This window comes from Dermacentor silvarum, chromosome 11, assembly GCF_013339745.2.
Source record: "Dermacentor silvarum isolate Dsil-2018 chromosome 11, BIME_Dsil_1.4, whole genome shotgun sequence".
NCBI classification, from domain to species: Eukaryota; Metazoa; Arthropoda; class Arachnida; order Ixodida; family Ixodidae; genus Dermacentor; species Dermacentor silvarum.
This window is the reverse complement of record NC_051164.1, coordinates 98,047,822-98,058,830: the sequence shown is the minus strand read 5'-3', so window position 1 is coordinate 98,058,830 and position 11,009 is coordinate 98,047,822. Positions and strand designations below refer to the sequence as shown.

The 11,009-nt window shown below is 46.0% G+C and overlaps 1 protein-coding gene across 2 annotated transcripts in view; it reads left to right on the top strand.

The window, feature by feature from the left end:
• LOC119433183 (uncharacterized) overlaps positions 1 to 11,009 on the top strand; it is a 221,909-nt gene that overhangs the window by 13,996 nt on the left and 196,904 nt on the right. The window contains exon 2 of one of the 2 annotated variants that reach the window (XM_037700325.2): positions 6,507 to 6,653. The gene's annotated coding sequence lies outside the window, so the exon portion shown is untranslated. Of the gene's footprint in view, positions 1 to 6,506; positions 6,654 to 7,408; positions 7,686 to 11,009 lie in introns of those variants that run through there. The other variant, XM_049658677.1, reaches the window with a different exon arrangement.

Genomic DNA, 11,009 nt, shown 5'->3' with positions numbered 1-11,009 from the left:
TTTCTTTTGCATTAGCTCATTGAACCGCGCCGTTCACTACGAACGTAGAATGGGCGTATTTGAAAATGGCGATGATACCTCCGCAGTTCACGGCATCTGTGCAGAACAATTTCCGGCGCTACCGTAGGTGCAGCCACTGATGTGTGTGTGTAGCACGTTGCACTAGCTTTTAAATCAAGCTATAAGGTGCAGACCGTGCTTGGTCGAATCTCTCAGTGGCCTGACGCGTGCGCCCGCGTTTTGATTTCAGGAGCGGGCTTCTCGCGCACTCCGTGTACTTTTAAAACACTCCCACGACGCTGCGCCGCGAACGATGTCGTTTCCTCTGTCTGACGGCGCGAATAATCAAGCATGTAGGAAAATTGTGCAAACAACGAATTTAGATGGGTGCTCCCGAGGCCATTCCGGTTCTTTTGACCAGCATTTTTTACGTCCACTGGAAGCGCCCGCTGTGTCAGCGCACATCAGCCTTGCGAGTGTCGTTTGCATAACGTCACGTGGCTCTGCTGCACCATGCCACATTCGAGGGCCGGGTTGGAGCAGCGCACTTTCGCACCGAAGAATCGAAGGTGGTGGTGCAGTGAACCAAGTACCCGCACGTGAATCGAACAGACTTGTGATTGCTTCCAGAAGTGCTTTTGGAAAGCTTGGTTTGTAACAGTTTGGAACAAGCCATTAGAATGCATGTTAGCAGGCGTTTATACGGGATACTGGTTTTGGGGGTGCGTTGGCCAATCCTGCGTTCCCATAGATGGTTTGCATTGACGCGTCCTCGTATCCGCCACTTAAACTTACAGCGCAAACACCTATGACGAACCACAAAAGGAAGATGCGACACACATTGGCGCTGTGTGTGGCGCCAGTGTGTGTCGTATCTTACTTTTGTGGTTCGTCATAGGTGTTTGCGCTGTGAGTTCAGAATTATGTACCAACTATAGGCGCAAATGAAGTTTTACTCGTGGCCACCATCTTGGGTCACCGTATAGCACTCTTTCGAGAGGCCGCGTAAACAAGAAACGTGACGCGACGACAGGCGAGTCTTGCGCCGAGCGACAAATCGATGGCGGTGATAACCCAGTGAAAAACGGTCCCCGCATCGAACCGCAAAACAATGTACTGTACGCCTTATAATATGGTGCGCTGACGTCATCGTGGCCGCCATGGTTGGGTACAGTATATAGCATGATGAGAAGCTGCGGTGTAGGTCACGTGGAAGCTATCTATTTATTCGCAGCGCGCACGTAACTTCTCGGGAAACGTACGTGGAAGTTGGAAATAAATCTAGCTAATCTTGCGTATGTAAGCTGCATCCTCTCGACGCAGAGGCGGCCGCCGCGTGTATCTGCAGCTGACTTGCTTCACAACTGATTAACCACTGGCAGATCCAGAGCACCACCTGGTACTGAGGCATGCATGCACTACTTTGGTATAAATGATAAGATAGCATATATGAACGACATTTATGATGGCAGATATGTCAACGAGAAGTATATCTAAGAACAGACCATGGCGTAAGATTTGTTGTTGGCGTTGTCATTGTTGGTCAAACGTTTAAATTCGTGTGCCGGCGACTCAAGGGGTGTTCACTTCGCACCCCTCTAGCGGCGGCTCTATCGAAATGCGAACTCTGGCTGCCGTGTCTCCCCTACTTTCTTCTCCTTTGCTTTTCTCTCTTCTTTTTTTAATGCGAAGAATTATTTTCGAACTTCACGCACTTAGAGTGCATCTATCTAGCCTCCTATGCCGCGGTGCTGGCAGTGCGTTACCAAGTTGAGCCGCTGCTCATGTTCGCGTTGCCGGCCTGGTCGCGGCATCGTCGTCATTCGAGCCCCGCCATCCGACTCTCGTCTTCGATTCTCGAGTACGGCATGCGCCGAGCCAGGTGGCACGCGTAAGATCAGGGCAAGTTGACTGCGAAACTCCGGGTTGTCTCCGTATAAACAGCGGTTCAAAGGCAAGTTTTCCAGCCCGTGCACGCTAACCGGCTCCTGACGCTCACAAAGAAGCTCTTGGAAGACCGCAGCATCGTCGAGAAGTGCGTCAACTATAGGGCATTGCGTTCCTTCAAAGGTTTACTTCGAGCAGCTCGAGGATGGCGTACTACTGGGTTACTACTTAGCGCAGAGGAACTCAGCACGTCCGAAATCCCCAATGAGCGCGCCTGCTCGAAGTCATCGAGAGAGTCAACGAGCCGGTCAAGGCGCGCCGCCGCATGGTCGATGCCACATAGCCAGCTATGCTTCGCATAACTTCGATTCCCACCGTAAGGGGATCAGCATAATTAGAGATATATGTTTCAAGGTCGTGTTGTGAGGAGCAGAAAGTCACGTGACCCAAGGAACTAATTACCTGATGGCACATATTGCAATTTACAAATTGTAGCCGTGGAGTTCGCAAGGCGGATCCACTTGGAACGAATTCTCGGGATGACACCAGTTTCGAGATATTAGTTCCCTAACTTTGCGGAAAAATGCATTGGCGTTCCAGTTAAGTTTGTGCTCCACTGCAGAAAGCGACATTTTGTTAAGAAACTAACTGGAACGCCAATGCATTTCTCCGCAAAGTTCGGGAATTAATAGCTCGAAACTGGTGTGATCCCGAGAATTCGTTCCAAGTGGATCCGCCTTGCGAACTCCACGGCTACAATTTGTAAATTGCAATACGGGCCATCAGGTAATTAGTTAAAAACTTAATTAGTGAATTTTTGTTAATTACTCGATTATGCATTTCGATTTCTTGTGCAAGTAATATCCGCCTCTTCGAGTAGACCAGCTCATGAACTAGAATTGGGCTATCTCCCACAGGCAACCTTTAAGAATTTTTGAAAGTGTTCGCTGAAACACCCTGTATATATATATATATATATATATATATATATATATATATATATATATATATATATATATATATATATATATAGTTGGGCGATTCGTCGCACCAGCTTAGTGACAGGGCGTGCGCTGCTAAGCTCGAGGCTTAATGAATGACTGAGGCGACAGCAGGTCGTGCAGATCAAGAACGCTCGTTTAATATCTGCGTTCTGTGCTTATATTTTCGGTATAGAGGCACACTGCGCATGTCCGACGCCATATCATCTGTAGACGAGGCGCACGTGCCCGATACAGTGATGAAGGAAGGCATTCTGCCGTCTGACTGGAAAAATGGCAAATATAGTACCATGCAGTGCACAGATTTGTCCCTCTAAGTTTGGTGTTGAACTACCGTCCAGCGTCACGTATCAACTAATACTGTGTGCAAAGTGCTGCAACATTTTATTGTAGAGCGCAGTTCTTGGGTGCCCGGTACTGCGTCGGCGTCCCTCGTAACCCAGCGAACGAGCACAGCGAAGGGTGAAAGAGCGAACGCGGAGCGCAGCGGGGAGGAAAGACGGCGATAGCGAAGGAGGTGCAGCGGAACCATGAGGTGAAAAGCGGAGCAGGAGGGTATTGTAAAGGCGTGTCAAGAAAAGCGTAGTGCTGCGCAAGACGGGCTCTGTCGCGACGATGGCTAGGAGAGATGGCGCCAGGGTAGCGCGCGTCGTCTGTTCACCGATGCCATATATGGAAACAAAGCGCTGCATGAGCGGAGGTCTGTCCGCGGCGGCTGCCGTGAATCGCGCCCACGCGTCACCCACGCGCTGCCTCTCGCGATCTCCAGATTAGCGAGGCAGTCGCGCCACACTTCGCTCCGTTTGCAACGTGCCGCACGAGACAGATTGTCCGCTCCAGCCAATATATCGCGAAATGAAAGCACGTATAGAGCGGCGTCCAAATTTCGCTTTAGGGAGCATCGTAATCGTCGGTGAAATTTTTAAACTTTTTTTTTCATGCATTTTCTCCAAACCGCCCAATTGGCCGATCCCCCACGGGGGGTATGTGCCATTTTTTTCAGAGTAAAAACAAACAAACAATAATTATCATAGTAACGAGACGCAGCTGTTGACTGCTTCAGAATTCAGGTATTTGGGAGTGTATTTAACGCCCCCTTTATCTCTGAAACCTCATATTGATCGCATTGCTTCCAAAGCGCCTCGTGTTCTAGGATTTAAGAAAAAAAAAATGCCAGGCACGTTTCGATGAAAGCAAACGTTCTGCTTACCTCAAGTACCTTCATTGTACTCTGTTACCAACGTCCGATGAATACTTGAGTACGCCGGTATGGTGTAGGATCCACGGACCCAAACGTACACAGAAAAATCAGAAAGTGCAGAATGAAAATGTGTGGTTTGTATTTTGGAATTATACCAGAAATTTTAGTGTAACGTACGCAAAAAATAAGATGGGGTGGCACACGTGCTGCAGGATACGCCGCAAAAATGCAGATGTCATTTAGTTGGTGCTGCGCAATAGAACAGGCGCATGTAGTGCACGTCATATGTGTAACGTGTGTTATGTTTGTGAATTATTTTTATTCTTATCCCCTCCCCTCCTCGTAATGCCTATTGAAGCCACTTTGGGTACGTGCATTGGTAAATAAAAAAAAAAAAGGTAAATAAATGAACGACGATGATTATTTCAGACATTTAGCGGTTCGCAGCCAAATGTGGGGCAATGAAATGCAGTTAAATAATTGAATGAGTGGCAAAACAAAAGTGTATATCACATTCCTGGACGTCTAGCCTATAGACTGTTAAAAAAAAAAAAAAAAAACAGTCTTCTAGAGTTCACTTACATTTCACAGGTACTTTCTTTCACAGGCTATATTTCCATGGGGGCCAAGTGCAAACACTCCCGTCTACTGTGCATTGGGTGCACGTTAAAGAACACCGGTTGGTCGAAATTAATCCGGAATCCCACACTACGGCGTGCCTCGTAATCAGATCGTGGTTCTGGCACGGAAAACCACAGAATTTAAAAGACCACTGCGTACCCTTTTCTTGTATGATCTCAGTACAATAGGCAGAACTGGTATTCTAATTAGGCGTCCCCTTAAACGTGGTGACATACTACACACTGCTATATCATTGATAGGATGCTCAGCCACGCGTACAGAGAGCCATTAGGTATACGTACGTACATCTGCACAGTTCTCGTTGAAGTCTCGCGCTATATATAGCCCCTTCAGTCATGGTGTGCAGTACGGGACATTTTTCTTTTTACCATTTCTGTGCACTTGCGGCAGGTAATAGACCACAAAAACTTATCTTACGCTAAATAAAACGTTCTGCTTACCTCAAGTACCTTCATTGTACTTCTGGGGGAAATCCATCGCTACCGACGATCGCTTTGGAGAAGGCATTATACAGAGTTTGACGGGAGGTGTGACGTGGGACGTTTCTGTAGCAATTGCGAAATAGTTTTTTTCCCTTCTAGTAAAGCTTGTAACCAATAATTAACCTGTGCAGGTATAATTCACACTAGTGATTCAGTTCTTTTTTTTATGAAGAAACGTATCAGTACAGAGTGCACAATAATTAGATACTTAATCACTCTGTAATTATGGTGACTCATCATGAAGTGCAGTAAGAGTCATTCTACCACCTTGACTTGCTCCTAATGGAGTCTGCAGCACCTTGGCATGCAATTATGTAAATTTCATACATTTATCGACAGTCGGTCATAATTCGTGACTGAAGGGAATAGCTGGCCGAATCTCGGCAGGAACGGCTGTATATCTCTCACAGAATACGCGGCCTGTTCGGTGCCGGCAGCGACGGTTGTGATTGTGAACGTGACGGAATGTACACGACACACACGCAGTAAACACGGACGCTTTGGGGTTGTTTATTTCATAAAGTGCGCACAGTTGGGCAGGTAGGCTACATTATAGCCGGTTATCACAACACCAGTTGAAATTTTGTAACTACCCATTTCCCACATTAATACGCACACGCATACCACTCTGGAATACGCCAGGGCTGGTCCGTTATAACGCTGGAAACATTGTACCCGGTGGTGCTAACTGCGTTTGGAATTGGTCGCTGAAACTCATTAGTAAAAGTGAGTACCTTGCTTAGACAGTGATGTTACTAGCTCTACCGTTACGAATTGCAGTAATACCAAGGTAGTAAACAGTGTGATAACCGGGTTATAGTAAGGACAACACTTTAGTGTTGTGTACTGTACTCCGCAGAGTCCTCGCTAGTATTCTCGGCCGAGATTCTCTTGTGCGGCCTTTTTTAATCGGCGCAGAGCCTGCTTACAGCACGACCGAAGCAACGGTCGCATCGCGGAACAGGTTGGTTCGTCCGAGACGGGAACTTGTTGTTGGAGGGTCGCTCTCTCTCTTTCGGTTCGGCTGGGCTAGGCTTAGCTGCCGGCTTCGCATCCACTCCGCGCGAGCCACCGCTCTCCGCGTTACGTGAAGAAGGGCTTCTCTTTCTGTGGGGCGTCCGCTTCTCCATCGCTACCTCCTTTTCTTAACGTTTGTTTCTTTTTCTTCTTGACGTTCTCTCGTTCTCCTCTCTAAGTCATCTGCTTTGTTTCCTTTTCTTTAGTTTCGTCTGTTGATGTTCTTCACCACACACACGCACTCACCCCCCCCCCCCCCCCCCTCTTTCTTTCCAGGTGCTGGCTTTGTACCGTGCAGCATTATGGAAGCCGCAGCCGGTTGCAGACGCAGGAGAAAAAGGCTAGCGTCTGCTTGGCCGCAGATACTGGTCTCGGAGGCATGCACCACATCTGGAAGCACGTAGTCGTCTGCTGTCGAGAAGGGTGAGCAGACGACAACCCTTAACATGCGGGGGAGTGTTAATCTGAGCACACGATAGTAGCACAGTGAAAAAAGAGCAGCCGCGGTAGCGTAGACAATCGGCATTTTGCTTACTTCTGCACTTCTAACACACTAAACTCCTTAAAGGCGCGCATTTCACAATTTCGCGTGCATTCGGCAATCTTTTTCCCCCCCCCTAAATAGTGCTAATATGGCCCCAATAAAGGTATTTTGCCCTAAACCCTAATATGAAGCCTTGAGTAATGCCGGTCCATAAAGTTTGCATCTACCCGAGTACAACTCTATACACAGGCCAACAATTTCACGGTGACTCCAAGTGTCATTTACGGCACGTGTAACATAACGAATTTTACTGTGTAATATTAAGTTTACACTGTTTACACTGTCTGTTGCCGTTATTCATGGTAAATAGCGCAGAAGTATTAAACTATACGATTTTAGCATAAACGTTACGGTTCTACGGGTTTTCTTACCGTTTTATCGCAACTGCGCGTGCGCGGTCAAGCTTGCGCAGTCGCGACGGCAGGCTAGTTATCGGTTAGCTTCTAACGTTCACCTCTGAAGATGTTATCGCGCTCAGTCTGTATAGACGCACTTGTTGACCGCCTGTGCTCGACTCGCTGCGTTTCACCGTGCTGCACGCAATTAGGCTTAGCCGTGTGTGTATCGTTCTCTCCCTGCGTTTGGCCCTCTCTCCTCTCATCTCCCAAACTACCGCGCATTGCCGTCGCTGCCGTTGAGTCGAACTACGTCCGCTTGCCTCGTCCGTAAGCGTAAAGCCTCTTCGTGCCGGTGGCTCCTTGGCCAAGGAGAAGACCGCAGAACGTGGCCCCTTGCCTCGCTGGAAGCCTTTTTGTACAGCCACTCGCCGCTAGAGGATAACGTCCGCATCTTCTGCGTCGTCTGCTTCTTCGTTGAACGCGTCCACGAATACCGGAACTTCTGCAGTGCAGACGATATTGTGTGTGTACCGGAATGCTCGGCTTGTCTTGGCTTCTGCGTCGTCGTTGAAGGTGAGTTTTGTGTCGTATCGTTTATTTTTTTTTCTCGAGTCAAATTAATGTATAAGCTTCCTTAAAAACAACATTCAAGAGGAGGCGGAAACGAAAGGCTGACAACTGCCTGACATGCATCCCTCCCCCCTCGCATTTTTTTTTGAAGCCTCAGCAACAGACGGCAAGAAAATTTGTTACGGCTGTCAACAGAGAGCTTTAAAAAAAAAAAAAATCAATCCTAGTTTAGCGTGAAACAGACCCTTTGTTACGCAACCTAAGTTATGAACAGTGTTCGCTCAAAAAACACCGCAGTAACAGGTTGAAAACGCCGTTTGTACGAATTATAACGAAGGTGGTGTTTCAGCCAGTCTGTCAACATGCAGTGGATAAAACGACAACCGTGTCAGTGCTACAGCCGACAGATTTCGTCTCCTTTTTCGGGCATCTATATGTCGTCGTCTACGTATACCCACGAGAACCTTTGTTGACCGGTATACCGCATTTTATTCGGATGCCTTCTCAGGTGATGAAAGATCGACAATTGTTGCCGTTGTGTGATAAATGCAGTTCCTCTTTACTCTGCATAAACGATATCAACAGTACGCGCAGTTTACCACTGTTTCTGACTCGACGGTATCGCGAGTACGATACAATCAAAGAACGGCAAATTTTATAAATTTGCATATATTCACGTTATTGACGTAATAGTTCAGCGGAAACCCGCTAGGCGGAGAGAAGTAATTCTCTCCGCCGGGACTCCGGGTTCGAGTCCCGGACCAGGATGAATTTTTCTTCAACTGTGAGGCTTTTCTTTCGAGGAATCCGTATGGGTTTCCTTTGTAGCAATTACTACGATTAGGTGGATTAGGCTTTTTAACCTCAAATAGATCTGATCTTGTGTGTTCAATCTTGTCTGTTTAACCACGAACTATTCGTTGTTTTCTTATTCACTTGCAATATGTTCCCATGTTTATTTCGACTGTTTTAAACATTTGTAGTTAATTGTACGTTCTTCATTACAACGTCTAACGTGAAATTCCCACGAGAGTTTATACCTTGGGACTGCCATATTTTACCTTATACGGTAAAATGTGGCAGTATTGATATATATATATATATATATATATATATATATATATATATATATATATATATATATATATATATATATACATGAGTTTTATTTCTATTGATCTGGACTTTAAGTGTCATGCAACATTAATCCAATTCAATTCAGTTTATTGAAATATTTCAGTACAGTACGTACTTATATTTTACACATGGCTAACATGATCCGTAGCCATAGACAAGTTTAGGCGACGTATTAGCATTATTTAGGGCAAACTTCCGTTATTTAGGGTTACTTTCTGTCACCTGGGTAAAGAGTGCCGGCTATACATAATAAAAATGCAAGAATGTTCATATTTACAAAAAGTTACGGCCCTGAGAGCAGTACTTCTGCACGGAGACACGAGATGAAAACTCTAGATCAGCCGGTTCAACGCGACAAGGAATACCTGAGCGGGACTCATGAAAACAGCAGTTACAACGCAGTTGTTACCGTTCGTCCCAGCTAACGTTAGCCATGCTGTTCTAATAAAAAAAAAGTTTTACAAACGCGGTGCAAAGTACAATTACAAGGCCTAAAAATATTAAATTATGGGGTTTTATGTGTCAAAACCACGATCTGATTATGAGGCACGCCGTAGTGGGGGACTCCGGAATAATTAGTAACGTTAGCTGGGACACCCAGCTAACGTTACCCAGTTACCCCAGCTAATGTTAGGACGCCCAGCTAATGTGAACACTTCGATCATCATTCGTAAGTGTCTGACGGGAGGGTAAATTCCGTGTCACGAGAGGAGCGTCGTGGCATCATTTTGTTGGTGTTTGTCTGATAAGCGGATGTAGTTTATGGCTTTGAATAATACGGGACTGGAACTGCACCGTCAACGCGAGACTACTACCCTCCAATCGCGGTGGGCTGACCGATGACCGATAACTATATAGACTGCGCGGCAGCCGTTGCGCCCGTTATGGAGTACTTGTTTATTGGGTCTTTAACGTACACCGCGAAAACGGCGTCCTTGTGCGGTCGGTTTTTCCCCGCGCTCACCCGAAGCCGCCGCAAAAGTCCTCTATAACTAGTCGGCCCGGTTTTTGCAGTTCGCGAATGCAGTTCATTTGGATATAGCGCTTTTGCCCGATTAGCGGCTCGCTGCAGATGCACATTTGCGAAGCCTCGTTAATGCATGCGCCGAGTTTTTTCTATGCCTAAATGCAACTCAGGGTTCACACTTTGAAGCTACGCGTGTAGTTTTGGACCATGGACTAGGGCCGCATGAGTGTTTTTATGTGTGTGTTTAGTGTCACATGTCTCGCGTTTGTCATTTTCATTTATCGTCGCATTCACGTGCATTACTATATGCTATGGGCGTTGCCGCCAAACGAACCCCCTTCAGTTGTCAATAAGGAGCCTCCCTTGTTCGCTCCTAGTGCTGATAGAACAGTTATTCGTAGAGAAGCATGGTCGATAGCATGTGCGAGTTGCGGAATTGCTAAATTATGCCCCAACTGCGTGGCTCTCCTCGAAATGTATACGAGTTATATTAAACGGTAAAATCAACCTGGCCGTTAACGTATACACTCGCTAATCAAGAAGACAAAGCTGATATAAAGCATTTTTTATTCTTCTCTGCTTTCAGTGTTGTCAATCGATCATAAATAACATTTCACCATACCTTACTGCAACGCACTGTCTACTATCGGTTTATGTTTTTTGTTCATTTCTTTATTTTTGCCTTGTTTCTGTGTCGATATCATTCGTGAATCTTTTACTGTCTATTGCACTCTATATCTGGATTTAATTACTATAATTGTATTCGTGAGTAATGCCTTACTGCATATTTGACGATTTCTTTCAGAACTACTAAATACTCGTTCATGCTTTTGCACTTCGACAATGCGCGCTAACTTTACCTATTAATTTATGCGCTATCTTCTGTACATATGTGTATGAGTTATGTGTAGTTGCTGGTATTTTGCTGCTTTATCCTTGGTCGGTTAGCCTTGCTTGTTTTCTTTGTACATTGTTTACCAGGAAGTACCCCCTGACAGTGAAAGGCAGGGAGGTTAACTCGAAAATATTCTGGTTTGCTACCTTGCACTGGTGGAAGGGGAAGGGGAAATGAAAGGCGGAAAGAATAGGGGAGAGAAAAGGCAGTCACGAAAAAAAAAAGAATAAAAAAATAGAGGAGGTTGAAAACGTCTGTGAGAATTAAAGCCTGTCGATAGTCTACTCAAACGCAAAAACTTCAAGAGTGCCTTGACTGACTTGTTGTA